Genomic DNA, 26,357 nt, shown 5'->3' with positions numbered 1-26,357 from the left:
GGAGGCTGAGGCAGGAGAATGGCATAAACCCGGGAGATGGAGCTTGCAGTGAGCTGAGATCCGGCCACTGCACTCCAGCCTGGGCGATAGAGCGAGACTCCGTCTCAAAAACAAATAAAAAAAAAATAAAATAAAATAATATGAAGAAATAGAGTACTTAGAAGTAAATTAAGCAAAGGAGTCCAATATCTGTATACTGAAAACAACAAAACATTGTTGAAAGGTATTACAGAAGACCTAAACACATGGAAAGATGTTCCAGTGTCATTTTTCAGAAACTTAATATTGTTAAGTGGCAATTATTCTCAAATTAATCTATGTATTCAAGAAAATATCTACCAAATTCCATCTTTTTTTTCAGGAATTGACAAAGTGATATTGAAATTCATATTAATATTTAAAAAACAAGGGTAGCCAAAACAGCCTTTAAAACAAAGAGCAAAGTTGGAGAACCCATAATTTCTGACTTCAAAACTGAATACAAAGCTACAGTAATCAAGACAGTTTGGTAGTGGCATATAGACAAACACATATATATATTGAAAGAAATTGAGAGTCTAGATATAAACCATGACATTTAAAGTCAATTGATTTTTGGAGCATGCCAGAGAAATTCAATTTTGTAAGATAAACTTTGACAAATTGTGCTGGAACAATTGGTTCTCCACCTACAAAAGAATAAAGCTGGACTCCATCCTTATTTACATCAGAATTAACTGAAAATATATCATAGACCTATATGTAAGAGCTAAAATTATAAAACTCATAAAAATATGTAGCAGTAAATATTCATAACTTTAGATATTTCACGAAAAGCACAAATTACACAAATGAAAGATAAATTTGACTTTATCATAGCTGTATTGATCCGGGATCTACAGAGAAACAGAACCTGTGTGCGTGTTAGTGTGTACATGTGTATATGTGAATGGGTGTGTATGTTTAAAGAGATTTATTATAAGGTATTGGCTCATAAAATTATAGAGTCCAAGAAGTCCCACAATATGCCCTCTCCAAGCTGGCAACCCAGGGAAGCTGATGATACAGTGCAGAGGGCTGAGAGCTGAAGAGCTGCTGGTATAAATCTCCATTTGAGTCTGAAGTCTGAAGTCTTGAGAATCAGGAGAACTGAGGGCATGGGAAGAACAGTGTCCCAGCTCATGTAGTCAGGCAGAGATGGAACATTCAACGTCCTTTTACCGCATTCGGACTCTCAAATGATTGAATGATGCGTACTCACATCGGAGAAGGCCATTTGCTTTATTCAGTCTGCCAATTCAAACGCTAGTGTATTTTGGAAATGCCATTACAGACAAATCCAGAAATAATCCCTAACCAGATATCTGGGCATCCTCTGGCCCAGTACAGTTGATACATAAAATTAACCATCAACATAATTTAAAAATTTTGTGCTTCAAAGAACACAATTGAGAAAGTGAAAACACAACCTAGTGAATAGTAGAAAATTTTTGCAAAATGTATATGTGAAAAGGAACTTGTAGCCAGAATAAATAAACAACTTTTACAATTCAATAATAATACAAATAACCCAACTGAAAAATTGGCAAAAGATTGAAGTATACATTTCCCCAAAGAGGTTATCTAAACTGCAAATAAACACATAATGAGATAACTTCACATCATTAGAGAATAGGAAAATGTATATTAATACCAAAGGGAAATACTACTTCACACCCAGTGGGATAGATATAATTTAAAAATACATGTAAAAACAAATATTGATAAAGATATGGAGAAACAGGAACACTCATTCATTGCTGGTAGAAATGTGAAATGATGTGGCCACTTTTCAAAAACAGTTTGGTAGCTCCTTAAAATGGCAAACATAGAGTTACCATATACTTCTACTGCTACCATGTATCCAAGAGTATTGAAAATGTGCTTCCATGCAAAATTTCCTTGATAAATATTTACAGCAGAATTTTGATAATAATAAAATGTTAGAAACAATACAAACGTCTGTCAACTAATGAATAGATTCAAAACCATGATATATTCATGCAATACAATATATTCAGCAGTAGAAGGGAATAAAGTAGTAATATGTGTTATAGCATGAATAAAAAATAAAAACATTGTATGTGAAAGAAACAAGTCAGTTTTCTATTGCTTTAACAGAATACCTGAGACTGGGTAATTTACAAGTAAAAGAAATTTAGGCTTTACAAATCTGGAGGCTGAGAAGTCCAAAGTTGAGGGTTTGCATCTGGTGAGGGCCTTCTTACTATGTTGTAACATGGCAGAGGGTATTTATTGTAGGTCAAAGCAGATCAAGTATGTCTGAAATCTCTTTCTTTTTTTTTCTTATAAGGCCACATTCCTATTGGATTAGGACCCCATCCATATGACTTCATTTAACCTTAATTAGCTCTTAAAAACATCTCTAGATATATAATCTCATTGGGGTTTATATTTCCAGCACATTAACTTTTGAGGGACATATTCAAACCATAGTACTATATATTATGTACTTGATTTATATGAAACATCTAGAATAAGCAAATCTATAAAAACAGAAAATAGAATGATGGTAATCTATGGATGGGTAGTAATGGTGAGAAAGATTTGGGGCAAAATTGGGAATGACTGCTAATATGTACAGACTTTCTGGAGTGACGCAAATGTTCTAAAATTGATTTTGGTGATATTTTTGTGAATTTACAAAAAATAACATTTTAAATTTGAAATAAGCATGTTTTATGGAATCTAATTTATATCTCAATAAAACTGTTAAAAAAATGAGATACTTTACACCTATTAGAATGCCTAAAATTTTAGAAGTCTGATAAGACAAATTGTTGACAAAAACATGAAACAGTTAAAGCTCTTACATATTTTCTTGGGACTTTAAAATGCTACAACCACTTTGGTGATTCTTTTGTAGTTTCTTATAGAGTTATAAACTCACCACAGAAAATTGTGACTCCAATTTCTATGAATTCACTCATTAGAAGGAAAAATATGTTTATCCAAACAACTGTACATTAATGTTTATATCAACTTTATTCATTACACAAAGAAATTAGAAAAAAGATTACTTTGCCAATCAGGAAGTGAATGGATAAATAAATGTATTGTTCACAAATTATTGTCGCATAATGAAGAACCACAAACTTAGCAATGGAAATATCACAAATTTATCATTTTAAGGTTCTGAGGTTAGAAGTCCAAAATAGGTCTCATGGGACCAAAAACAAAGTGTCAGCAGGTTTTTCTTTTTGGAGGCGAGAGTATGTTTCCTCACCTCTTCCAGCTTAGAGGCTGCTCAGGTTCCTTAGCTCGTGAACGCTTTCCTCTACCCTCAAAGCAAGCAATGTTGTATCTCTGACTAGTCTTCTGTGGTCACATGCCCCTTTGACCAAACATCTATGTATGTCAGTAATGGTTCTACAAAAAAAGTTACACACACACACACTTACTCATGTGCACACATACATACACACTGACAGAAATATTTATTTTAAGATATTGGCTTATAAGATTATAGAGGTTGGCAATTCTGAAATATGCAGGGCTGGCCAACAGGCTGAAAACTCGGGCATAATTTCTTGAGGCAGAATTCCTTTTTCTTCAAGAAACCTCAGTCTTTGCTCTTAAAACCTTCAACTGATTGCATGAAGTCCACCCACATTATGGAGTATAATCTATTTTACTTTAAGAGAATGGATTGAAAATGTTAGCAACATATCTAAAACATTTTTACAGTAACATCTATACTATTGTTTAACTAAAAAAAAAAAAAAAAAAAAAACCAGACATCATAACCTAGACAAACTAATACATTAAATTAACTATCACATCAAGAAATCATACTGAGTCCACTTGGTTAATTCAGAAAAATCTCCTCATCTCAAAGCCGTTGATTTAATCCCAGCTGCAACGTGCCTATAGCCATGTATGGTAACATTTCAGAGGTTCTAGGAGTTAAGACATGAACATGTTTGGGGTGACATTATTCTGCCTGCCACATTCATATAAGGCTATAGCACTCAGCGATAAAGTAGAAAACTTCAAATATGTTCATCAAAATAGAATCTCAAAAACATTCTGCTAAATAAAAACAGACAGATGCAAAACTGTACATGCTGGCAATTTTATGAATCCATTTATCTAAAAATGGAAAATAGACAAATCTAATATATAGTTATAGAAAGTGGGTGAGTGGGTTGTCTGGGGCCCTAGATGAGAGCTGGGACTGACTAGGAATGGATAAAAGAAAAGCCTTTACGCTGTTCAAAATATTCTGTGTATTGATTGTGGTGATTATAGCACAGATACATGCATTTTTCAAAATTAGTGTAACTTCCTACTTTAAATACCTGTATCTTATTTATGTATATGTTATCCCAAAATTGATTCTAAAATGAAAACAAATGCAACGACAAAACATAAACGTAAATGTAACCTCTTTATTACACAGTAGCTATCAAGCTTTGGGCCTTATATATTTGGGCATATATATGCCAAAATATCAACAGTGGTTTTTCCTGGTAAGTGGATGTATAATGTTCATTTTGGTTTGGTTGGCTTCTGTAATGTTTGGGTTGTTTTCAATGAATATGTCCTTTAAAATAATATGGAAGATATTTCCAGTAACAAAGTAAAATGAACCTACTTTTTAATCCAGAAAGTCAAATTCTAAGAAAATATTTTCCTATGGTTGGAATCAGAGATGCATGCAAATTTTATAAGAAAGTACACTCATCCCATCATGTTTCAGAAAGTGAGAAATTAGTTTTAGCCTAACCATCCAAAAGTTGGAGTAGAAATGAGATGGTAATATAGTTTTGATATTTGTCTCTTCTCAAATGTCATGTTGAAATGTAATCCCCAATCTTGGAGGTGGGGCCGGGTGGGAGGGGTTTGGATCCTGGGGGCAGAGCCCTCATTAATGGCTTGGGCCTTACCCTTGGTCGTAAGTAAGCTCTTGCTCTGAGTTCACATGAGATCTGGCTCTCTAAAAGTGTGTGGCACTTCCTCATCGCCCCCAGTTCTCTTACTCCTATTTTAGTCATGTGAAGTACTTGTTCCACGTTCACCTTCTGCCATGTGTTAATGCTTCCTGAGGTTTCCCCAGAAGCAGATGCTGGCACTTTGCATCCTGTGAACCCTGCAGGACGATGAGCCCATTAAACCTCTTTCCTTTATAAATTACCCTATCTCAGGTATTTATCTATAGCAATGCAAGAATAGCCTAATGCAGAAAATTGGTACTGAGGGGTGGGGTATTGCTATAAAGATACCTGACTATGTGGAAACGACTTGGAAACTGGGTAACACACTGAGGTTGAAAGCACTTGGAGGGCTCAGAAGAACACAGGAAGATAAGGGAAAGTTCAGAACTTCTTAGAGACTGGTCAAATGATTGTAACCAAAATGCTAGTAGTGATATGGATAATGGAGTCAAGGATGACATGGTCTCAGATGAAAATGAGGAACTTATTGAGGACTGGATCAGAGGTCACGTGTTATGCCTTAGCAAAGAACTTGTTCGCGCCCTAGAGATCTGTGGAACTTTGAACCTCGTAGTAATGATTTCAGGTATCTGCTAGAACAAATTTCTAAGCATCAAAGCATTCATGACGTGGCCTAGCTACTTCTAACAACCTGTACTCATATGTGGGAACAAGGGAATGACTTAAAGTTGAAACTTCTATTTAAAAGGTAAGCAGAGAATAAAAGTTGGAAAAATGTGCAGCCTGGCCATGTGGCAGAGAAAGCAAAAGCCTTTTCAGGAGAGCAATTCAAGCAGGCTGTGGCACAACCATTTGTTAGAGAAACTTACTAATAGGGAGTCCAGTGCTGAAAGTCAAGACAATGGGAAACAGGCCTTGAAAGCATTTTGGAGACCGTCATGGCAGCCCCTCCATCACAGGCCTTGAGACCTATGAGGGAAGAATGGTTTCAGGGGCCTGACTCAAGGCCCCACTGCCCTGCTCAATCTCAACACACTGCTCCCCACATCCAGACCACTCCAGCTCAAGCCTTGGCTCAGAGGACCCCAAGTACAGCTCAGGCCACTGCTTCAGAGAGTGCAAGCCATAAACCTTGGTGACTTCCATGTAGCATTAAGCCTGTGGGCACACAGAGTGGAAGAGTAAATGAGACTTGGCACCCTCTGCGTATATTTCAGAGGATGTATGGAAAACCTGGGTACCCAGGCAGAAGCCTGCTGCATGGGCAGGGCCCCCACAGAGAACTTCTACTGGGGCAATGCCAAGGGAGACTATGGGAGATTGGAACCCCCACTCAGGTACCACCTAATGGAACTGTGAGAAGGGGGAAATTGCCCTCCAGACCTGAGAATGGTAGATTCACTGGTAGCTTGGACCCTGTGCCTGGAGAAGCCACAGACACTCAACAACTTATGAGAGCAGCCACAGAGGCTGAACCTTGCAAAGCTGCCCAAGGCTTTGGGAGTCCAACCCTTGTAACAGTGTGCCCTGGATGTGAGACATGGAGTCAGCGGAGGCTATTTCAGAGCTTTAACATTTAATGACTGCCTCTGCCTCCTTTCTTTTGGCTGATTTGGTGAGGCATAGGCTCAACCAATGCCTATACCCTCATTGTATCTTGGGAGTAAATAATTTGTTTTCAATTTTACAGGCTCGTAGGTTTAAGGGACTTGCCTTGTTTCAAATGAGACTTTGGACTTTGGACTTTTCAGTTAATGTTGAAAGGAGTTAAAATTTTGGGGGACAATTGGGAAGTTATAATTGTATTTTGCAATGTGAGAAGGATGGGAGATTTGGGTGGGAGCAGGGGCAGAGGGCAAAATGATGTAGTTTGGATATTTTTCTCTACCCAAATCTCATGTTGAAATGTAATCCCCAATTTTGGAGGTAGGGCCTGGTGGTAAGTATTTGGATCATGGAGGCAGATCATGGGGGCCATCACTTTGGTGATAAGTGAGCACTTAGCTCTGAGTTCATGTGACATCCGATCATTTAAAGTGTGTGGCACCTCCTCCCCACTCTTGCTCCTGTTTTGCCATGTGGGATGCCTGCTCCTGCTCTGCCTTCCACCATGAGAAACAGCTTCCTGAAGCATCTCCAGAAACAGATGCTGGCACTATGCTTGCTATATAGCTGGCAGAATTGTGAGCCAATTAAACATCTTTAAAAAAAAAAAATTACCCAGTCTTAGGCATTTATTTAAAACAATGCAAGAGTGGCGTAATACAGATGATGTGCGTGGAGCCATACCATGGAGTGCTATCAACCATTGAAATGTCTGTATACCAGAAATACTTTCTGACATAGGAAAGAGAGTGTCAGTTAAATGTACACAATACAAACATCTAAAAATTATAACTGCATACATATAGTGATCCTATTTTTATGTATTTTTAAAACAAGTAACTGATTACAAAATTGTTAGTTGTATTTTTGCATTTACTCATGACATTTTATTATTTGTATCTTTTCTTTTTTTTTGAGACGGAGTCTCGCTCTGTCGCCCAGGCTGGAGTGCAGTGGCCGGGTCTCAGCTCACTGCAAGCTCCGCCTCCTGGGTTTATGCCATTCTCTTGCCTCAGCCTCCTGAGTAGCTGGGACTACAGGCGTCCGCCACCTCGCCCGGTTAGTTTTTTTTTTTTTTTTTTTTTTTTAGTAGAGACGGGTTTTCACCGTGTTCGTGAGGATGGTATCGATCTCCTGACCTCGTGATCTGCCCGTCTCGCTATATTTTGTGCAGTGTCAACAATAAATTTGTATTACTTTTTTTTTTTTTTTTTTTTTTTGAGACGGAGTCTCCCTCTGTCGCCCAGGCTGGAGTGCAGTGGCCGGATCTCAGCTCACTGCAAGCTCCGCCTCCTGGGTTCACGCCATTCTCCTGCCTCAGCCTCCCGAGTAGCTGGGACTACAGGCGCCAGCCACCTCGCCCGGCTAGTTTTTTTTGTATTTTTTTAGTAGAGACGGGGTTTCACCATGTTAGCCAGGATGGTCTGGATCTCCTGACCTCGTGATCCGCCCGTCTCGGCCTCCCAAAGTGCTGGGATTACAGGCTTGAGCCACCGCGCCCGGCCTGTATTACTTTTATCACACAAAACACATAGGATATGGCTGGAATATAGGAGATGCTAAATAAATAGTGTTTAAATATAAATAAAATTAATCAAAATGCTCATAATGTGATAATATGACTGCATATGTTTAGGTGTTGCCATTGTGTAATAGGAAATATAGAAAAGACTTGAAATATCAGCAATAGAGAGTTGAGCTACTGTATATTTGTATATTAAATTATACTATATGGAACTGCTACTTTTACAGCTCAAAATGATCAAATATTGGAGTTTTTACATATTTCAACCTAATATATTGGTAAGATACTTTAATGAGTAAATTATGGGAATAAAATACTCCTATGGAACACATATGAGAATACAATATCATTTCTGCCCCAAAGTAGTAATAGTTAAATCTTCAGTCTTGTGAAAGTAAAACAATTTACCAGGGAATATTTTCAATATTAATAATTTTTAAAAAATTAGCTTGGACTCAAAATTCATTTTTCTGTAGTAGCAGCGGTATATGAGGTAATGATATCTACAGTGTAGCCCACAAAAGCCTATTTAACCCACAGTGCAGCTGAAATATAGTAGTAATTTATCCACATAAAATCATGTTCATAATAATGTTGCTTTAGGGAGTTGAATGCAGAGTTTATTTCAAATGGAAACATTAGAAAACATGGCTTTCTTGGGACTAGAGCCCATGTTCCTTTTGTTTTTCATTTTAGTGTTGCTAAAACTGCTTTAAGAATGTTTGTGGCACCACAAAAGCATGTTTTGCTTCAAGCATTCATGGACTGGTCTGGCAATGCACAGTTTTGCTGCTTCTGTGTCTGTTGGCCTGGGAAGATGAGAAGAAGTAGGCCAGGCGTCTGAGGACTTGGACTGCATCCTGTTTTAGCCCAATTTCCTCAGTGCCATTGGTCAGGTCACTAAAATGTTCTGGGACCAAATTTCCATATTTGATGGAAATATATTTTTTCACAATGTATACAATGTGGTTATTAGTAAATATAAAGAAATTGGTCAAATGTTATTATATAATGTAAGTTTTGCTGTGGTTTTATAATAAAAGAATTCCCAGTATTAGGCTAATAATTTAACTTTGTGGATCCAAAGTACAACTGAATGCTACTAATAAGAGAAACAAAAACTATTCCCTAAATGTGTTTTGTTTTAGATTGGATTTTATCTGTGTTTGATCTCTCTCTCTCTGCCTCTCTCTCTCTCTCTCTGTGTGTGTGTATACATACAAGCACATACATAAAATTGTTTTCTCTTGTAGAAAATGGTAATGTAGGACAAAGAAGGGCAGAATAACCTTGGGAAAATACATACACATGAATGTAAATAAATCCCACACTAAGTAATATAACGTTACATATTATAAATAAGGAATATTATTCCTCTAGTAAAACATCAGAATAATGACTGTAATTGTCAGGTGCTGTTCATTATAGTATGTTATTAAATCAATATAGGAAAAGAAATATTTTAACTTACAACATTATAAAAATAAAGGAGAACAAAACAAAACAAGTCAAATTGATAATGGCAGAACACACCCAATAACATGCTTTATGCAGCTAACTATACAGGTTATTTAGTCATAAACAAAGTATAGTATACCGTCATTAACATTGCTTTTGACATAACACTTATGCTTTTGATATAGCACAGTTGTAGTATTTAATTTCTGGTCCCTGTTTCATTCTTTATAGGTGTAAACTGTGAGCCACATGTAGCTAAGGAAAATAAATCTGTTCTCCTCTGTTTTCACTCATTTTTGCTATTCCTTTTTTACGTGCCCTAAATGGCATTTTAATCCATGTGGTTCCTATCTGGAATGACTGTTTTCTTGTTATCAATAGATAGTATAGGATATTATTTAAGAGCCTGACTCTAACCCTAGACTCTGTGGGTTTAAATGCCAGCCCTGCCATTCCTACCTACCTGACCTAGAGCAAGAGGCTTCATCTCTCAGATGCTCAGATTCTTCTGTACAATTGGAAATGAAATAGGATTAATAGAAGAATTAAATGAGTTCCTGCATTTTGTACAGTTCTTGAAACATTGTGATCTTTGAATAGATATCAGCTACTACTATTATTTCTATCTTTTCCTAAGTGTTCTTTAAATGTTGCTTGTGTATTCTGTGCCGCTGGTCTTGGGGCAGGCATAATAATAATGTTAATAATAAAATAACAGAAAGCAATGTTTATTTAGTGCTTACTATGTGTTGTGTATTGTGCCAAGTATTTTAAATAATATCCACTGATCTTCACAATACTTGACCAAAGCAACTTAAGCAACTTACCAAAGCAGTTTAAGTAATCTGCAAAGATCATATTGGCAAGAAAGAGGTGCTAGAATTTGATTAGATCCATGCATAATACTTATTCCAAAAGACACCTAAGGAATGCCCTTTGGATGTCCATTGTCATGTATGCTACATTCCAAATAAGCCTGACTACAAACTCTGGAGAATCCATTATGACGTTTCCTTACCCTGCTCACTGGACCATAAGGTCCTATTAAGCACTTTCTGTTTCACTGCTTAATATTTAGATAACAAGTAATCCATTTAGGCAACTTTACAGCTCTGGATTTTGTCCAAATGTACAAACATTCCTTAAAATATTCCAAAGAATGGCAGGAAGAAGATTTCAATGATATGACAGAATAGAAAATTAACAGAAAATTTAAAATGGCTATGAATTACTACATTTTAAGGGCATCATCTGAAGTTAAAACTAGAAAACTACTTTGTTTAAGGAAGAAAACTCTTTGCCCTAAATTAAATACTGCAACTTTGTTTTTGAAAAGTTTTATTTGGACTTCAAAAGACGTGTGTGTGTGTGTGTATGTGTGTGTGTGTGTTTGTGTGTATACATACTTTATATTTCCTTTATTTGAATAACTTTACCCAAGATGTCTACTGCCCCATTCGAAGACTTTACTTCTCCCTTCTTTTTGTCATTTGTCATGCACCAATATGCACCTAGACTAATTGACACCTCTGTGTTACCTCATTGATATTTTTAAGGCTTCCCGTTGTAACCCCTGCATTTAACTAAGTAACTGGTATGAGTGTGGAAATGAATATTTCCCACATTCTTGTGAAAGAATTTTAATTTAGGAGTAAATGATTACTTGCTTATACATCCCCAATCCCTGTAAGTCCCAAGCAGAATATGAGTCAGATATTTGGAATATTGAGTTTTTTCAGCTTCCAAGAGTGTGTCCTTGATTCCTTGAGATTTGAATGAGAAATATGAGACATGGTGATAAGACAGAGATTCTGAAAGGCCATCCCACTTTCTATCTGCATCAGTCATCTCAAGGGATTTCATGTCACGTGTCCTACTCAAGGATATATAATTTGTGTGAGTGTATGTAGTAAAGTATGCACATATGACTGAAAAAATTAGATATAGATTTATTTGGGCTGTTTTCTAAGTGTGAAATTTTCAGATATATTTCCTGTTGTTCTTTTGATTATTTAAAATAGTGCTGTTATAAAAATATTAAGATTAGACAAAACAGACAAAATGAATTAATATTTAATGAGGAGGGCAGAGGGATATTTACTGGGAGCGAACGTTTGTGTTGTAACATGAAGCTTTCCATTAAAGTCTGTTGCATCATCCCATTGGGAGTAGTTCTAGAGAAAATACCTCTGAAGGTGATGAGTGAGAGGAGACGGTGCCAACACAAAACGGACAATTCTATAGTGCCTACTAAGATGATGATAAATCATGTAAGAGAAAAAAATATTTTAAGGTGCATGACTGTCAGCTCCCTGGTTCTCAGAGCTTTTCATTTTGCCTTAATCACTGTTCCCATTTTATTTGAACAGAATGTGAATCCTTCATTTACTAGTGCTTTGTCTTTCTCTCATTCATTCATTATTTATTAAAAATATTTATTGCTTACTAAATTCTAGGCACAAAAGAGGGAGGTATAAATATACAGACCCAATCTCTGGTAGACACTGTCAGTATCTGATCTATGTTATTCAGCTATTATGGACATTATTACCATGTACTCTGTGTGACTTACACTTGCCAGTCTGCACTTGTGCTGAAGATCAATTGTGCAAAAACTGCAGATAGCCCCGTTAAACTCCCCAAGCAGATTGAAAATGACGAGAAACTAATATCTCTTGGATTTTACATTTAACTTCGGTTTTGCCTTTACCAATGACTCTTGGGAGTTGGGATATAAATACCCAAGTTTTCTTTCCCTATTGGGAAATAATATTGAGGCATGTATATGGTGACATCAGAAACTCCTCAGGGTTTAGGCTTCAGTTGGTCACTGTAGAAAATATCTTAATAGTCCACATTTTATTAGGGCTAACCCTTTCCTCTATTGCATCCCTCTCTTTTTTGTTTATTCATATAAAATTCACTCCAAAAATAAAGTTCTATCACTAGAATCCTAATCTCAGATCAGCTCTTGGAAGAACCAAACCATGGCACAATACCTGCAATCATGTAAATTACACTGTAGTCCAGTGTATTTCAAGATAAGATACTATACCAACTGCATCAGAAATCAACTATAAAACTTGATGACAGATGAGCCAAAATCTCTGGCAGAAGAGCTTGGTAATTTGTAATTTTAACCTGCTCCCCAGTTGATTTCTGTGCTACCTCACATTTAAGAATCATTGGCCTAGTAGCTGTCATTGTATTTTGTAAGTTTCTGTCTTTGATTTGAGAAGTTGTAATGATTTAATAAAATTATTTGCCAAATATTTTATGTTTCAAGAATTAAAATATGTACAAATAAGGTTAAAAACTTCAAGAAAATAACTATTTGGGTTATAGTCTTTAAAACAACAAAGTGTATTTGAAATTCATGAGAATCTTTAAGTGTCAAATATATTATTAAAGTAGGAAGGAAGGCTAAGGCATCATTTGTATATATTGAGAGTAGAGCCATACTCAATAAATAATATAAAATAATAATTATACTTTGGTGAGAGTATTTTGCGTTTTGGCTGAGGATATTTTTTGCATTTACTTATTTCTTCATTCATCCTTAAAAAAATTCAATAAACATGTACTGAGTAAGACAAACAGATATTAAATTAAAATATAGAGGCAAAGAAATGAAGGAGAAAGATATGGCTCCTACCCTGAAGCGTAGTCTCTCTATATTAAATCTAAGACATTCCTACGGTAACATAAACCTGAAAGAAATTCAAAAATGAGGTATTGCCCTAAATTTCACATGGAAGAATCTATAATTAATGATTAATGTTTATGATATGCTATTCTTTAAAAAATCGTCATAACTTTCTGTATGCCTTTGTTATTCTACAGGAACTGTAGTGAGTGAGAAGAATATATTTACTTCTTGTATAGGAGACGTGGCACAGTATGGAGGAAGATGTGAATTTTTTCACTTTTTATGCACTTACAAAATTCTCCAAATTAAATTTACTGCTGTAGCATTTTTAAAAATTTAACCCATAGCATGGATAAGTTGTCAAATACTGTTATTTTCAATGATTTCAAAATACATGCTTACAATCAATATTGGAAAGCTTATTTTTTGTTTAGGAGGATAGAGCATCAACTGCATCTAAAGTTTCCAGAAATCAGGTCTGGGTACATGTAAGGCAAATATTCTGTCAAAATATAGGAGCCATATTTTCTTTCTAAGTTTAGACATAACAATGAACCCCCTCTTATACTTATCTCCTGTAATATTGAAAGTTTGGAATCTCAAATTTCAGTTTTCAAAAGTATTTAAAAATTTCTTGGTATTTGATGGCACTATCTTAAGCAAAACAGATTAGCAATGATGTTTTGTATAATACAAGTATACATTTAAAAACTCATTTTCATAAGCTTAAATGCTTGCTTGAAATACTGTCATAATCATCTCTTTGTGCAAAACTTGAAAATTTTTCCTTCTAAATCATATGCTTATGTAAGTTTCCTATTAACAATTCATTCTCAAAACCCACTTCCCGCCAGCCCGGATATCTTGACTTGTTGTGTTCTAACAGTTAAACAATTTGATGATTATTTTTCTCTCTTGTTCTCCTCTCACATTTTGAACTTTTCCTGCTACCTTTGAGTTTATTGCCTTTTTCTTGAAAATAATATGCATATTTTAGAATCATTTCCTATCCCCTGATTGTTTTCTATAAGCAATAACATATATTGATACTTAAAATGATGGCATATTCTACCACTTAAGATAGAAAATGACACAGACAATGTCAAAATAACCACCTGCCATTGAAGTTGTAGATGGAGAAAAATATTGCCAGTCTTAACATCTTCTGCATTGTAAGCTTTCCTCTCAACATATTGTTGGTGAAGTGTGAAAAATGATTTAATTGGTGAAGTTTATCCCCCACCTCTGTTATATACAATTCACATTACACATTACACATACTATATACAATCTTCTACTGAAAGAAGAAAGAATTTTCTGTACTTTTGGAACTTTGCAAGTGAAGTATTTCATGTAAATAGATAATTAATGGGTAAACAGAAGTATTCTATAACTCACCTTTGTTTGTGAACAAGGCTGTCCTTCAAATTGAAGTACATCTGTGGAATGAGAGGAGAGTGGTCATAAAATTAGGAGTCAAGTAATTTCTTCATGATCTTTATTTTCTTACATCTTGGGCCCACATGGATGTGATAAGACTTTGCTAGCCAGATCCTTTACTTACATACTACATTCCACTTTTAAATTACTATTCTTATCTTCAGCTCAATTAAATATTTATAAAACAATGAAGTGTTTTTAAACATAGTAAAAGAGGAAAGAAGAGAAGGAAGCTGTTCATATTTTGATATACATTAAAAGGGCAGTTGGTTGGGTAGAAGTGGTCAGACTGTTGCTGCCAGTAGCATAACAATAACAGAATAAACATAATTTTGGGGATAAAATATTATGTCTCCAGGGTCCACATGTCTCTCTTTATGAGGATGTTCTCTTTTCCAGTGATAACTTAGAGGTCTTGGGTTCTATTTATGAATGAAGACAAACTTCTGAGAAACATCTGCTTCCTGCTGAAATCACACTAGAATGTCAGAAAAGATATAAAAGTTGATACACCATAAAATCAAAAATGGAATAGGAGAAACAGCAATATATTGTAGAAAACTGAAAACAGCCCAGGCACGGTGGCTCACACCTGTAATCCTAGCACTTTGGAAGGCTGAGGCGGGCGGATCACCTGAGGTCAGGAGTTCAAGACCAGTCTGACCAACATGGTGAAACCTCATCTCTCCTAAAAATACAAAAAATTAACTGGGTGTGGTGGCGGGCACCTGTAATCACAGCTACTCAGGAGGCTGAGGCAGGAGAGTCACTTGAACTTGGGAGGTGGAGTTTGAAGCTAGCTGAGATCACGCCACTGCCCTCCAGCCTGGGCAACAGAGTGAGACTGAAACAAAAAAAAAAGAAGAAAGAAAGAGAGAGAGAGGAAAGAAAAGAAAGAGAAAGAAAGAAGAAAGAAAGAAAGAAAGAAAGAAAGAAAGAAAGAAAGAAAGAAAGAAAGAAAGAAAGAAAGAGAGAGAAAGAAAGAGAGAAAGACAGAAAGAAAGAAAGAAGAAAGAAAGAGAAAGAAAGAAAGAAAAGAAAGAAACTAGGAAGGAAGGAAGGAAAAGAAAGAAAGAAAGAAAAGAAAGAAAAAGAAAAAGAAAGAAAAGAAAGAAAGAAAACTAAAAACAAATGAACACATGATAACTGGTTAGAACTAGAAGAAAGTGCCTTCTAATGCAATCGTAGGTAGAACCCAGCAAAAACACATTTGAATCACAGAACTGCATAAATTGGAGGCACTTCGGATAGTTGGGTGTATGTTGGGCTGATAAAAAGAAAATTGTTTGGAAATCTGTGTAAGGAATAATCACCTGCTTTGAACTGAAGATCAGTTGTCTAAACAGGTTAAGTCAAACATTGCTTCAGACTTGGGGACCCAAGCGTAGCTGAGGATGAAAATACTATGTGGAAAGGTGGGCATCTTTGGAAATCTATATAGAGAATGGTAAAATCACCTCCTCCACTCTGCTGTGAGAACACTGGCTACTGCGTTTGCAGTCTTCAGGCAGAATGATAAATAATTCCTCTCTAGAGAAACAGAGAGTTTGACAGTTGAATTTCCTCAAGAAAAAGCTCAGCAAGATTATCATACAGAGAACATGTGCAGTTTATATATCTATATAAATGACAAAAGATACTGTTTATAAGTATACAAAAAGGGAACAAGAAAAAGAAAAAAATATTTGAAATTTAAAATATATTAGAAAAAAATTAAAAACTCAATAGTAAAGTGTTGGAAAATAAAGTTACAAAATCAGAACACAAATGGAAAAAAACTTGAAAAGATGACAAAAACCAGATGACCCACACACAATACATGAACAATAGGAATTTCAGAAGGAATAACAATAAAAAGAGATAAAATATGTCGATGACACTGGAAGCTAGAATTCTGCATCAAATATAATTACTCATCACATGTGATGGTAGAATAATGCTGTTGGGTGTTTGCATAGTGTGGGGTTAAAACACAAACTTAGAGTCGGATTTCAGGGGTTTAATTCTGGAACAGCAAGTCTCTACATAATTTGGGGTTTAAATTTCAATTTCTTAAGTTTTTATTTTTCCCAGGAAATCAATAATTCTCTTACTGGGTTGTTCTGAGGATTAAATAAGTAAATACACATAAAATGCAAAGAGTAGAGTATGGCATCTAAGAAGTTCTTAGAAAGTTGTTATAATTATTTTTTAACAGATGTACAAATCCTCAAGAAATTTACTTTTCTTCAAATAATTTCCAATGTGCTACTATAAGATATGGCCCATTAAAATTAAAGTCATAAATTAAGAATAAAGAAATGAAAACAAAAAAGGGGGGGTTCAATGCAGAAAGGAGTTGATAGGAATTGCTAGGATCAAGTTACATGTCAATCCCAAGGTGACAAGACATAAGCTATCCCACAAAATTAGAGAATAAACTTCAGATTAGAGAAGAAAAGGAGAGGGCCTCAAGAGTATTTATCAAAGAACAAAATTAAACCAATGAATTACATAATGTATGGACATAATGAAAGTGTATAGTTCTGAAGAAGAGGTATAGGATGAATTAATGGGAAGTAATATTTAATCCCTTATAAGAAAATAAGGAAACAAAATATTAAGTGCAGTTAAAACTATATATATATATATAAAATAAAACAGAGAAGAAGGAGGCAAAGCACGATGGCTGAACAGAGCACTCCATCTATCTTCCCCCAAACAGGAATACCAGATTGAACAACTATCCACACAAAGAAGCACCTTCATAAGAACCAAAAATCAAGCAAGCAACCACAGTACCTTATTTTAACATCATATTAAGGAAAGAGGCTAAAAATGACAATCTTAAATCACCTACACCACCCCTCTCTACCTCCCAGCAGCAGCCACATGATGCGGAGAGAAAATCTATGTGCTTGAGGGAGGGAAAGCACAGTGATTGTGAAATGATGCATCGGAACTCAGTGCTGTCCTGTCACAGCAGAAAGCAAGAAGGGGCAGGACTCAGTCAGTGCCCAAGGAGGGATTATTTAGGCCAGCCTCAGCAGTAGGATCATGAGTTCCAACAAGCCACAACACCACAGGCCAAAGGGCTCTGGGGTTCTAAATTAACTTGGAAGGCAGTTTCAGCCACAAAGGATATAATTCCTGGGAAAGTCTTGGCGCTGTGCTGAACTTGGAGACAGTAAATTTGGGGTGCATGCAATCTAGTGAGACACCAACTGAGGTGGCTAAAAGAGTGCTTGCATCACCCCTTCTCCAACCCAAGACAGTACAGCTTGCAAATCCAGGAGAGATTCCTTCCTTCCACATGAGGAGAGGAGAGAGAAGAGTAAAAAGGAATTTGTCTTGTGAATTGAATACCAACTTAGCCACAGTAGAAGAAGTCACCAGGCAGAGTGCTGAGGCCCCCATTCCAGGCCCTAGCTCCTGGATGATATCTCTAGACACACCCTGAGCCAGAAGGGAATCTGCTGCCTTGAAGGGAAGGATACATTCCTGACAGGATTCATCACCTGCTGACTAAAGAGCCCTTGGGTCATGAATAATTGGCAGTGATAGCAAGGCAGTATTGCCATGGGGTGGGGGGGTGGCTATGGGGAGAGACTCCTGCTTGAGGAAAGGAGGGGCAAGAGTAAAGGGGACTTTATCTTGCGGTAAAAGTTACAGTTCAGCCACAAGTGGGATTCTGCTATACCTGATTCCAGGCCTTCGCTCCTGCATGGTATTTCTGGACCTGCCCTAGGCCAGAAGGGAGCCCATTGCCCTGAAGCAAGAGATGCAGGCCTGTCAGTATTCACCACAAGTGAACCGAAGAACTCTTGGGCCATGATTGAACATCAGCACTAGCCAGGCAGTATTTGCTGCAGGCCTGTGGCAGTGGTGGCCACAGAGAGAGTCTTTTCTACTTGAGGAAAGGGGAGGAAAAGATGGAAAAATCTTGCAGCTTGGGTGCCAGCTCAGCCACATTAGATAGAGCACCAAGTAGATTCCTAGGTTCCCAACTCCAGGTCCTGACTCCTGCTCACCATTTCTAGACCTACCCAGGGACTGGGATAACTCACCTCTCTGAATGGAAGAGAAGAAGCCTGACCGGATTTGCCGCCTACTGATTGTGGAGCCCTTGGACCTTGAGAAAATATAAGTGGCAAATAGGCAGTGGTCACTGCAGGCCTGGGTGAGACTCAGTACTGTGCTGGCTTTGGGTCAGACTCAGTGCAGTCCTAGTGGTGATGCTCACAGGGGTGTTATTGTCACCCCCCAGGCAGCTCAGCACAGGGATGAAGATTCCATTTGTTTAGAAGAAAGTAAGGGAAGAGAACAGAGATCTCTGACTGGTAATCCAGAGAATTATTCCAAATCTGACCCAAGAGTGCCACGGTGGTGCCTCTCTGAGCCTGCAAGAACTAGTGTACTACTGGGCTTGGGGTGCCCCCTAATGCAGATACAGCTGCAGTGACCAAAGACTTAGATCACAGCAACCAAGTACCTTTGAACACTTGGAAAGCCTTCCCAACAGAAACAGGTACAAAGAAGCCCAGACTGCGAAGACTACAAGAAACATCCAGCTCTTCATTTCCAAGACACTGAAAAATGTCCACAGGCATCAAGACCATCAAGGAAAATGTTACCTCACCAAATGAACTAGCGAAGTCACCAGTGACCAATCCCAGAGAGGCAGAAATATGTAACCTTGCAGAGAGTAGATTAAAAATATCTCTATGGAAGAGCTCAGTGAAAGTCAAGATAAGACAGAGAAGGAATTCAGAATCCTATCACATAAATTTAACAGAGATTGAAATACTTTTTAAAATCAAGAAGAAACTCTGGAGCTGAGAAATGCAACTGCATGCATAAAAATGCATTGAAGTCTCTGAACAGTAAAAGTGATCAGGCACAAGAAAGAATTGAGGAGTTTGAAGACAGGCTATTTAAATACACATAGTCAAAGGAGAGAAAAGAAAAAAGAATACAAAAGAATGAAGAAGATCTACAAGATCCAGAAAATAGCCTCCAAGGGATAAATCTAAGAGTTATTGACCTTAAAGAGAAGGTGGGCAGGGCACAGTGGCTCAAGCCTCTAATCCTAGCATTTTGGGAGGCTGAGGCGGGTGGATCACCTGAGATCGGGAGTTCAAGACCAGCCTGACCAACATGAGGAAACCCTATTCTACTAAAAATACAAAAATATTAGCCGGACATGGTGACACATGCCTGTAATCCCAGCTACTCAGGAGGCTGAGGCAGGAGTTGCTTGAACCCGGGAGGTGGAGGTTGAAGTGAGTCGAAATTGCACCATTGCACTCCAGCCAGGGCAATAAGAGCAAAACTCTGTCAAAAATAAATAAATAAATAAATAAGGTAGAGAGAGTGATAGAAAGTTTATTCAAAGGGATAATAACAGAGAACTTCTCAAACCTGGAGAAATACATCAATATCCAAGCACAAGAAGGTTACAGAACATCAAGCAGATTTCACCCAAAGAAGACTACCTCAAGACATTCAATAATCAAATTTCCATAGGTCAAGGATAAAGAAATGATCCTAAAAGCAGCAAAAGAAGAGAAACAAGTAACATACAAAGATCTTCAATGTGTCTGGCAGCAGACTTCCCAGTGGAAAGCTTATAGGCCAGTAGAGAATGACATGACATACACATAGTGTTGGAAAAAAAAAAATTGTCCTAGAATAGTATATCTGTTGGGAATAGGCCCCCAGATCTGGCCATAAACAGGCCCCAAAACTGGCCACAAACAAAATCTCCGCAGCACTGTGACATGTTCGTGATGGCCATGACACCCATGCTGGAAGGTTGTTGGTTTACTGGAATGAGGGCAAGGAAACACCTGGCCCACCCAGGGTGGAAAACCACTTAAAGGCGTTCCTGAACCACAAACAATAGCATGAGCAATCTGCACCTTAAGTACATGCTCCTGCTGCAGGTAACTAGCCAGACACATCCCTTTGTTTCGTCCCATCCCTTTATTTCCCATAAGGAATACTTTTATTTAATCTATAATCTATAGAAACAATGCTTATCACTGGCTTGCTGTCAATAAATATGTGGGTAAATCTCTGCCTGAGGCTCTCAGCTCTGAAGGCTGTGAGACCACTGATTTCCCACTCCACATGCTGTATTTCTGTGTGTGTGTCTTTAATTCCTCTTGCGCTGCTGGGTTAGGGTCTCCCCGACCAAGCTGGTCTCGGCAATATCCAATAAAAATATCCTTTAAACATGAAGGAGCAATAAAGACTTTGCCAGACAAACAAAAACGGAGGGATTTTATAACATCAGACTTATTCTACAAGAAAATGCTAAAGGGAGTTCTTCAATCTGAAATAAAATGATGTTTATGAGCAATAATTCATCTCATCTGAAGATATTGCACAAAATTCACCTGCAATAGTAAGTACACAGAAAAACACAGAATATCATAACACTGTAATTCTGGTTCATAAACTACTCATACCTTGAGTAGAAAGACTAATAGATGAAACTATCAAAAGTAAGAAATACAACAAATTTTCAAGACATAGTATAGAAAGACATATAATAAGACAACCACAAAAAATTAAAAAGCACGGAGATGAAGTTGCAATGTAGAGTTTTTATTAGTTTTCACTTTGCCTGTTTGTTTATGCATTCAATGTTAAGTTGCCATTAATTTGAAAAATAGGTTATTGTGGTCAGTGGAGTGCAGGTGCAGCTGGAGAAGCTGTGGCTGAGCAGGAATCAGCACAGCACAGGCCAGGCAGTGAGCAGCTTGGATCTTCTTAAAGGGCTCCTGGCCAATCTCTTTGAAAGGATCTGGTTTTGGTTTTGTGCTTTCTTTCTCCATCAGTTCCTGATGCCTCTTCTCATTTTTCTTATTCCTGTTTATAATGTATTCCTGGATGAATTCCACTGTCTTGTTGGACAGCTTGGTGCTTATAAAGTGTAGCGTCTCTTTGTGAAATTTGCTTTGCAGATGCTTCTGGATCTCTTCCTCTTCAAATCTACGGAACTTGCACACAGAAGAGGCCAACTGAATCCTGTCGGCTGCGCGGTCCTGCATCCTGTCTCTCCTTTACTTTTCCCTTCTCTTCTTCACTTCCTCATCCTCGTCGTCCTTCTCTCTGCCTACCAGAGTCACAGAATTCATCCTCACCTTTGAGTTCTTCATCTCCTGAGTGGAAGTCACCAGGAGATCATTTTCTGAGAAACCTCCTTTGCCGTCAACCCAGGATAGTTTGGCGTCTGGCTCCTTACAAATCTGGAACTGCTTCCGTTTCCTTCCCATGCCATCTAGTCCGAAGGGTCAAACCCTCTCCTGGGTGGATCCCGATCCTGCATCCGGTCTTGCAAGTGACCACATCCATAAGGCCAGCGCTGTTTATAGCCACCCGCCCCCTGCACACCCATCAAGCCTTAGTCAGGAGCCATGGACTGGGAGAAGAGCCAAGGAGGCCGATGCCTGGGGAGAGGGCCTTCCCAGACCCCATCCACTCACGTGGTTAAACTCTTTCTAGGGCGTGGATAGAGGCTCAGGGGAGGCCAAGGGTGTCTTGAAGGGGTCGCTGCACATGAAGGTGCCAGGATTGCTCTGGTCCTGGAAATGGCCCTGGCCCCGCCCAGCATGAAGCCATCGAGGGAGTCCTACTCCAGGGCCAGGTGTCAACATTCACTGTACTGCCGCTGAAAGCTGCCATTGTGGTGGAACCCCAGGTCGAAATCATAGTCGTAGCTGTAACTGGGGCGGTAGGGGCTGTGCTCTGGCAGGCAGGGCATAGAGTCATAGGACTCCAAGGTCTGCAAGTGGAAGGAGTTCTCCCGGCCCTGCATGCCCTCCCCACCGTGGCCGCTCCCGTCCCTGCCTTCCTCCTTGGACACCATGTCCCAACGCTGGTTGATCTTGGCAATGAGGGAGTTGGAACTGTAGGTGCCTCGCTCTGGGCCATAAAAGGCCATGCGCATGGAAGCAACCCCAGCCACCAGGCCACCTTTGCTTGCCTTGGTGGCCTCCTATGAGACTGGGCCGGCTGCTGAGCAATTCAAGAAAACCAGTCTCCATATGGCTAAGAGTTTCTTGAACAACAGACAGATACCTCGGGTGTGAGGCCCCTTATACCAGTGAAACTGGTGACACAGAAATGGGAGGAGATGGCAATTTAGGAGGTGAGGATACGGAAGAGACACCTGAGGAGGTGGCGGCAGACATCTTGGTCCAGGAGATTACCACAGCAGTGAGGGCTATAGATGGGGAAGGAGCACTGCTCTGGAGAGCAAGGCGAGTCTGAAGGCCCTGTGGATACAGCAGACAACAGTAGTGATCCTCAGGCTGAACAGCTGCTGGAAGAGTACATGCTCTGTGTAACAGCGTCTGAGTAGGGGGCCACGAGGCCAGAAGTGAGGCTGTGGAGGCTGGAAGTGGGGCTGAGACAAAAGCAGCAGAGGCAGAATGCGGTGGAACCATGGCTGCTTCTGCTGCAGCTGCCATGGAAGTCCAAGCGAAACAAGTTGATGTGTAATCCGAAGATGCTGTGCCCACAGAATTGATGCTCATTTCCCTGTTCGAAGGGATGTGATATATGATGGATGCCTTGCCCTTTCTCCTTTGGCTTGTAAGCAGTACTAGGGTGTGTGTTACCTTAAAATGCTCTAAACTAATATTGTTAAAGAGACCCAGCCATTTCTTCCTGAGCAGTGCACCTCATGGCTTGTCTTGTGCAGTGAGGTAGCTTCTCGCCTGGGTTTGAAAGCTGCATAAGTTGTACATTCACCCTAGCAGCTGTGACATTTCTTGACACCGCAGTTGAAAAATAAAGTTGGATAATTAGAAATAAAATAAATAATTACAGGCTGAAAATGTGATGTGCAATCTCATGGTAACCTCAAATTTAAAAACATATAACAGATACATACAAAAAAAATTTTAGAGAAAGAAATTAAGACAACCAAAGAAAATCACCTTCACTAAAAGGAAGACAGGAAGGAAGGAAGGAAAAGAAAACCACAAAATAACCTGAAAGCAAATAAACAAACAGGCAGGAGTAAGTCCTTACTTATCAATAATAATTTGAATGTAAATGAACTGAACTCTTCCCATCAAAAGACATAGAGTGGCAGAATACATAAAAAACAAAAGTCCCAACAATCTGTTGTCTACCAGAAATATACTTCACCTAGAAAGACACATTCGATTGAAAATAAAAGGGTGGTAAAAGACATTCCATGCCAAGGGAAATTAAAAAAAAAAAAAAAAAAGCGGGAGTAGCTATTCTTATACCAGATAAAATGGATTTCAAGACAAAAACTATAAGACGACACAAAGAAGGTCACTATATAATGAACAAGCGGATATAACTCAGCAAGAGGATATAACAATTGTAAACATACATGCATCCAACACTGGAGCACCCAGATATGGAAAGCAAATGTTATTAGAGCTAAAGAGAGAGATAGACCTCAGTACAATAAGAGCTGGAGATTTCAACATCCTACTTTCAGCATTAGAGAGTTTATCCAGAGAGAAAATTAACAAAAAAATCAGACATAATCTGCACTGTGGACCAAATGGATCTAATAGATATTTGTAGAACATTTTACCCAACAGCTGAAGAATACACATTCTTCTCCTCAACATATGCATCATTCTCAGGGATAGACCATATATAAGGCCACAAAACAAGTCTTGAAATATTCAGAAAATTAAAATTATATCAAATATCTTCTCAGAACACAATGGAATAAAACTGGAAATCAATACCAAGATGAATATTGAAACTATACATAGACAATAAATTAAAAGATATGCTCCTGAATGACCAGTGAGTCAATATAAAAAATTAAGAAAAGAGTTGAAAAATTTCTCTACAAAAAAAAAAAAAAAAAGATAATGGCATACCAAAACCTGTTGGATACAGCATAAGCAGGACTAAGAGGAAAGTTTATAGCAACAAGCACCTAAATCAAAAAGGTAGAAAAACTTCAAATAAGAAACCTAATGATAATCATAAAAACCAGAAAGCAGGACAGGCATGGTGGCTCATGCCTGTAATCCCAGCACTTTGGGAGGCCGAAGCAGATAGATCACCTAAAGTCAGGAGTTCGAGACCAGGCTGACAATATGGTGAAACCTTGTCTCTACTCAAAATAAAAAAAATTAGCTGGGCGTGGTGGTGTGTGCCTGTAATCCCAGCTACTCGGGAGGCTGAGACAGGAGAATTGCTTGAACCCGGGAGGCAGAGGTTGCAGTGAGTTGAGATCATACCACTGCACTCTAGCCTGGGCAACAGAGAAAGACTCCATCTCAAAAAAATAAAATAAAATAAAATAATTAAATTAAATTAAATTAAAATTTAAAAAAATATATAAAAAATCAGAAAGCAAGAGAGAACCAAATCCAAAATAAGTATAAGAAATAAGAAAGATTAAAGCAGAGATAAATAAAATTAAAATATAAAATATAAAACATCAGTGAAACAACAAACGACAAACAAAATTGCCATATGTCTATCCTAAGGAAAAAAGAGAGAAGACCCAAATAAATAAAACCAGAGGTGAAAATCGAGACATTCCAACTGATACTGCAGAAACTGAAAGGATCATTAGTGGCTACTATGAGCAACTCTATACAAGAAATTGGAAAACCTAAAAGAAATAGATAAATTCTTACACACATTCAATCTACCAAGATTGACTCATAAAAAATTCCAAAACCTGCACAGACCAATAACATGTAAAGAGATCAAAGTCATAATAAAAAGTCTCCCAGCAAAGAAAAGTCTTGGACCCAACAGCTTCACTGCTGAATTTTGTCAAACACTTAAAGGAGAATTAATATCAATCCTAATCAAACTATTCTTAAAAATAGAGGAGGATGGAATACTTCCAAACTTACTCTGTGAGGCCAGAATTACCCTGATACTAAGACAAAGACATGTCAAAAAAGAAAACCACAGGCCAAAATTCCTAATGAACATTGAGCAAAAATCCTCAACAAATACTAGCAAACCAAATTCAAGAACACATTTAAAATACCATTCATCATGACTATGTGTATTTACCCAGGCATGCAAGGATGATTCAACATACACATTTTAATGTGATGCATCATATCAACAGAATGAAAGACAAAAATATATGAGCTTTTCAATTGATGCAGAAAAAGCATTTGATAATACTCAACACTTCTTCATGTTGAAAACCCTTAAAAAGCTGTGTATAGAAGGAACATACCTTAACACAACAAAAGTCATATATGACAGACTCACAAGTAGTATTATACTGAATGGAGAAAACCTGAAAGCCCTTCCTCTAAGACAAGGAACACAACAAGATTGCCCATTTTCGCAACTGTTTTTCAACAGAGTACTGGAAATCCTGGCTAGAGAAATCAGACAAGAGAAAGAAATAAAGGGCATCCAAATGGAAAATAGATAATTCAAATTATTTTTATGTGTAGATATAATCTTATATTTGGGAAAACCTAAGACTCGACCAAAAAACTGTTAGACCTGATAAGTGAATTCAGTAATGTTGCAGGATACAAAATCAACCTATTTAGGAATAAACAACCAAAAACATAAAAAATCTCTAAAATAAAAACTATAAAACATTAATGCAAGAAATTAAAAAGGGCACAAAAAATGTAAAGATATTCCATATTCATGGATTAGAAGAATCAATATTGTTAAAATATCCACACTATGTAAATAAATCTATAGATTCAATGCAATCCATATCAAAATCCAGTAACATTCTTTACAGAAATAGAAAAAA

At 37.7% G+C, this 26,357-nt stretch overlaps 1 pseudogene; it reads right to left on the bottom strand.

The window, feature by feature from the left end:
- LOC117099239 overlaps positions 1-23,139 on the bottom strand; it is a 35,456-nt pseudogene extending 12,317 nt beyond the window's left edge.
- Between the last annotated feature and the right edge of the window lie 3,218 nt (positions 23,140-26,357).

The sequence above is a fragment of the Trachypithecus francoisi genome, unplaced genomic scaffold (genome assembly GCF_009764315.1).
Source record: "Trachypithecus francoisi isolate TF-2019V2 unplaced genomic scaffold, Tfra_2.0 Lachesis_group16, whole genome shotgun sequence".
Taxonomy (NCBI): Eukaryota; Metazoa; Chordata; class Mammalia; order Primates; family Cercopithecidae; genus Trachypithecus; species Trachypithecus francoisi.
Note: the sequence above shows the minus strand (reverse complement) of the source record. Positions and strands in the feature narration are given on the sequence as shown.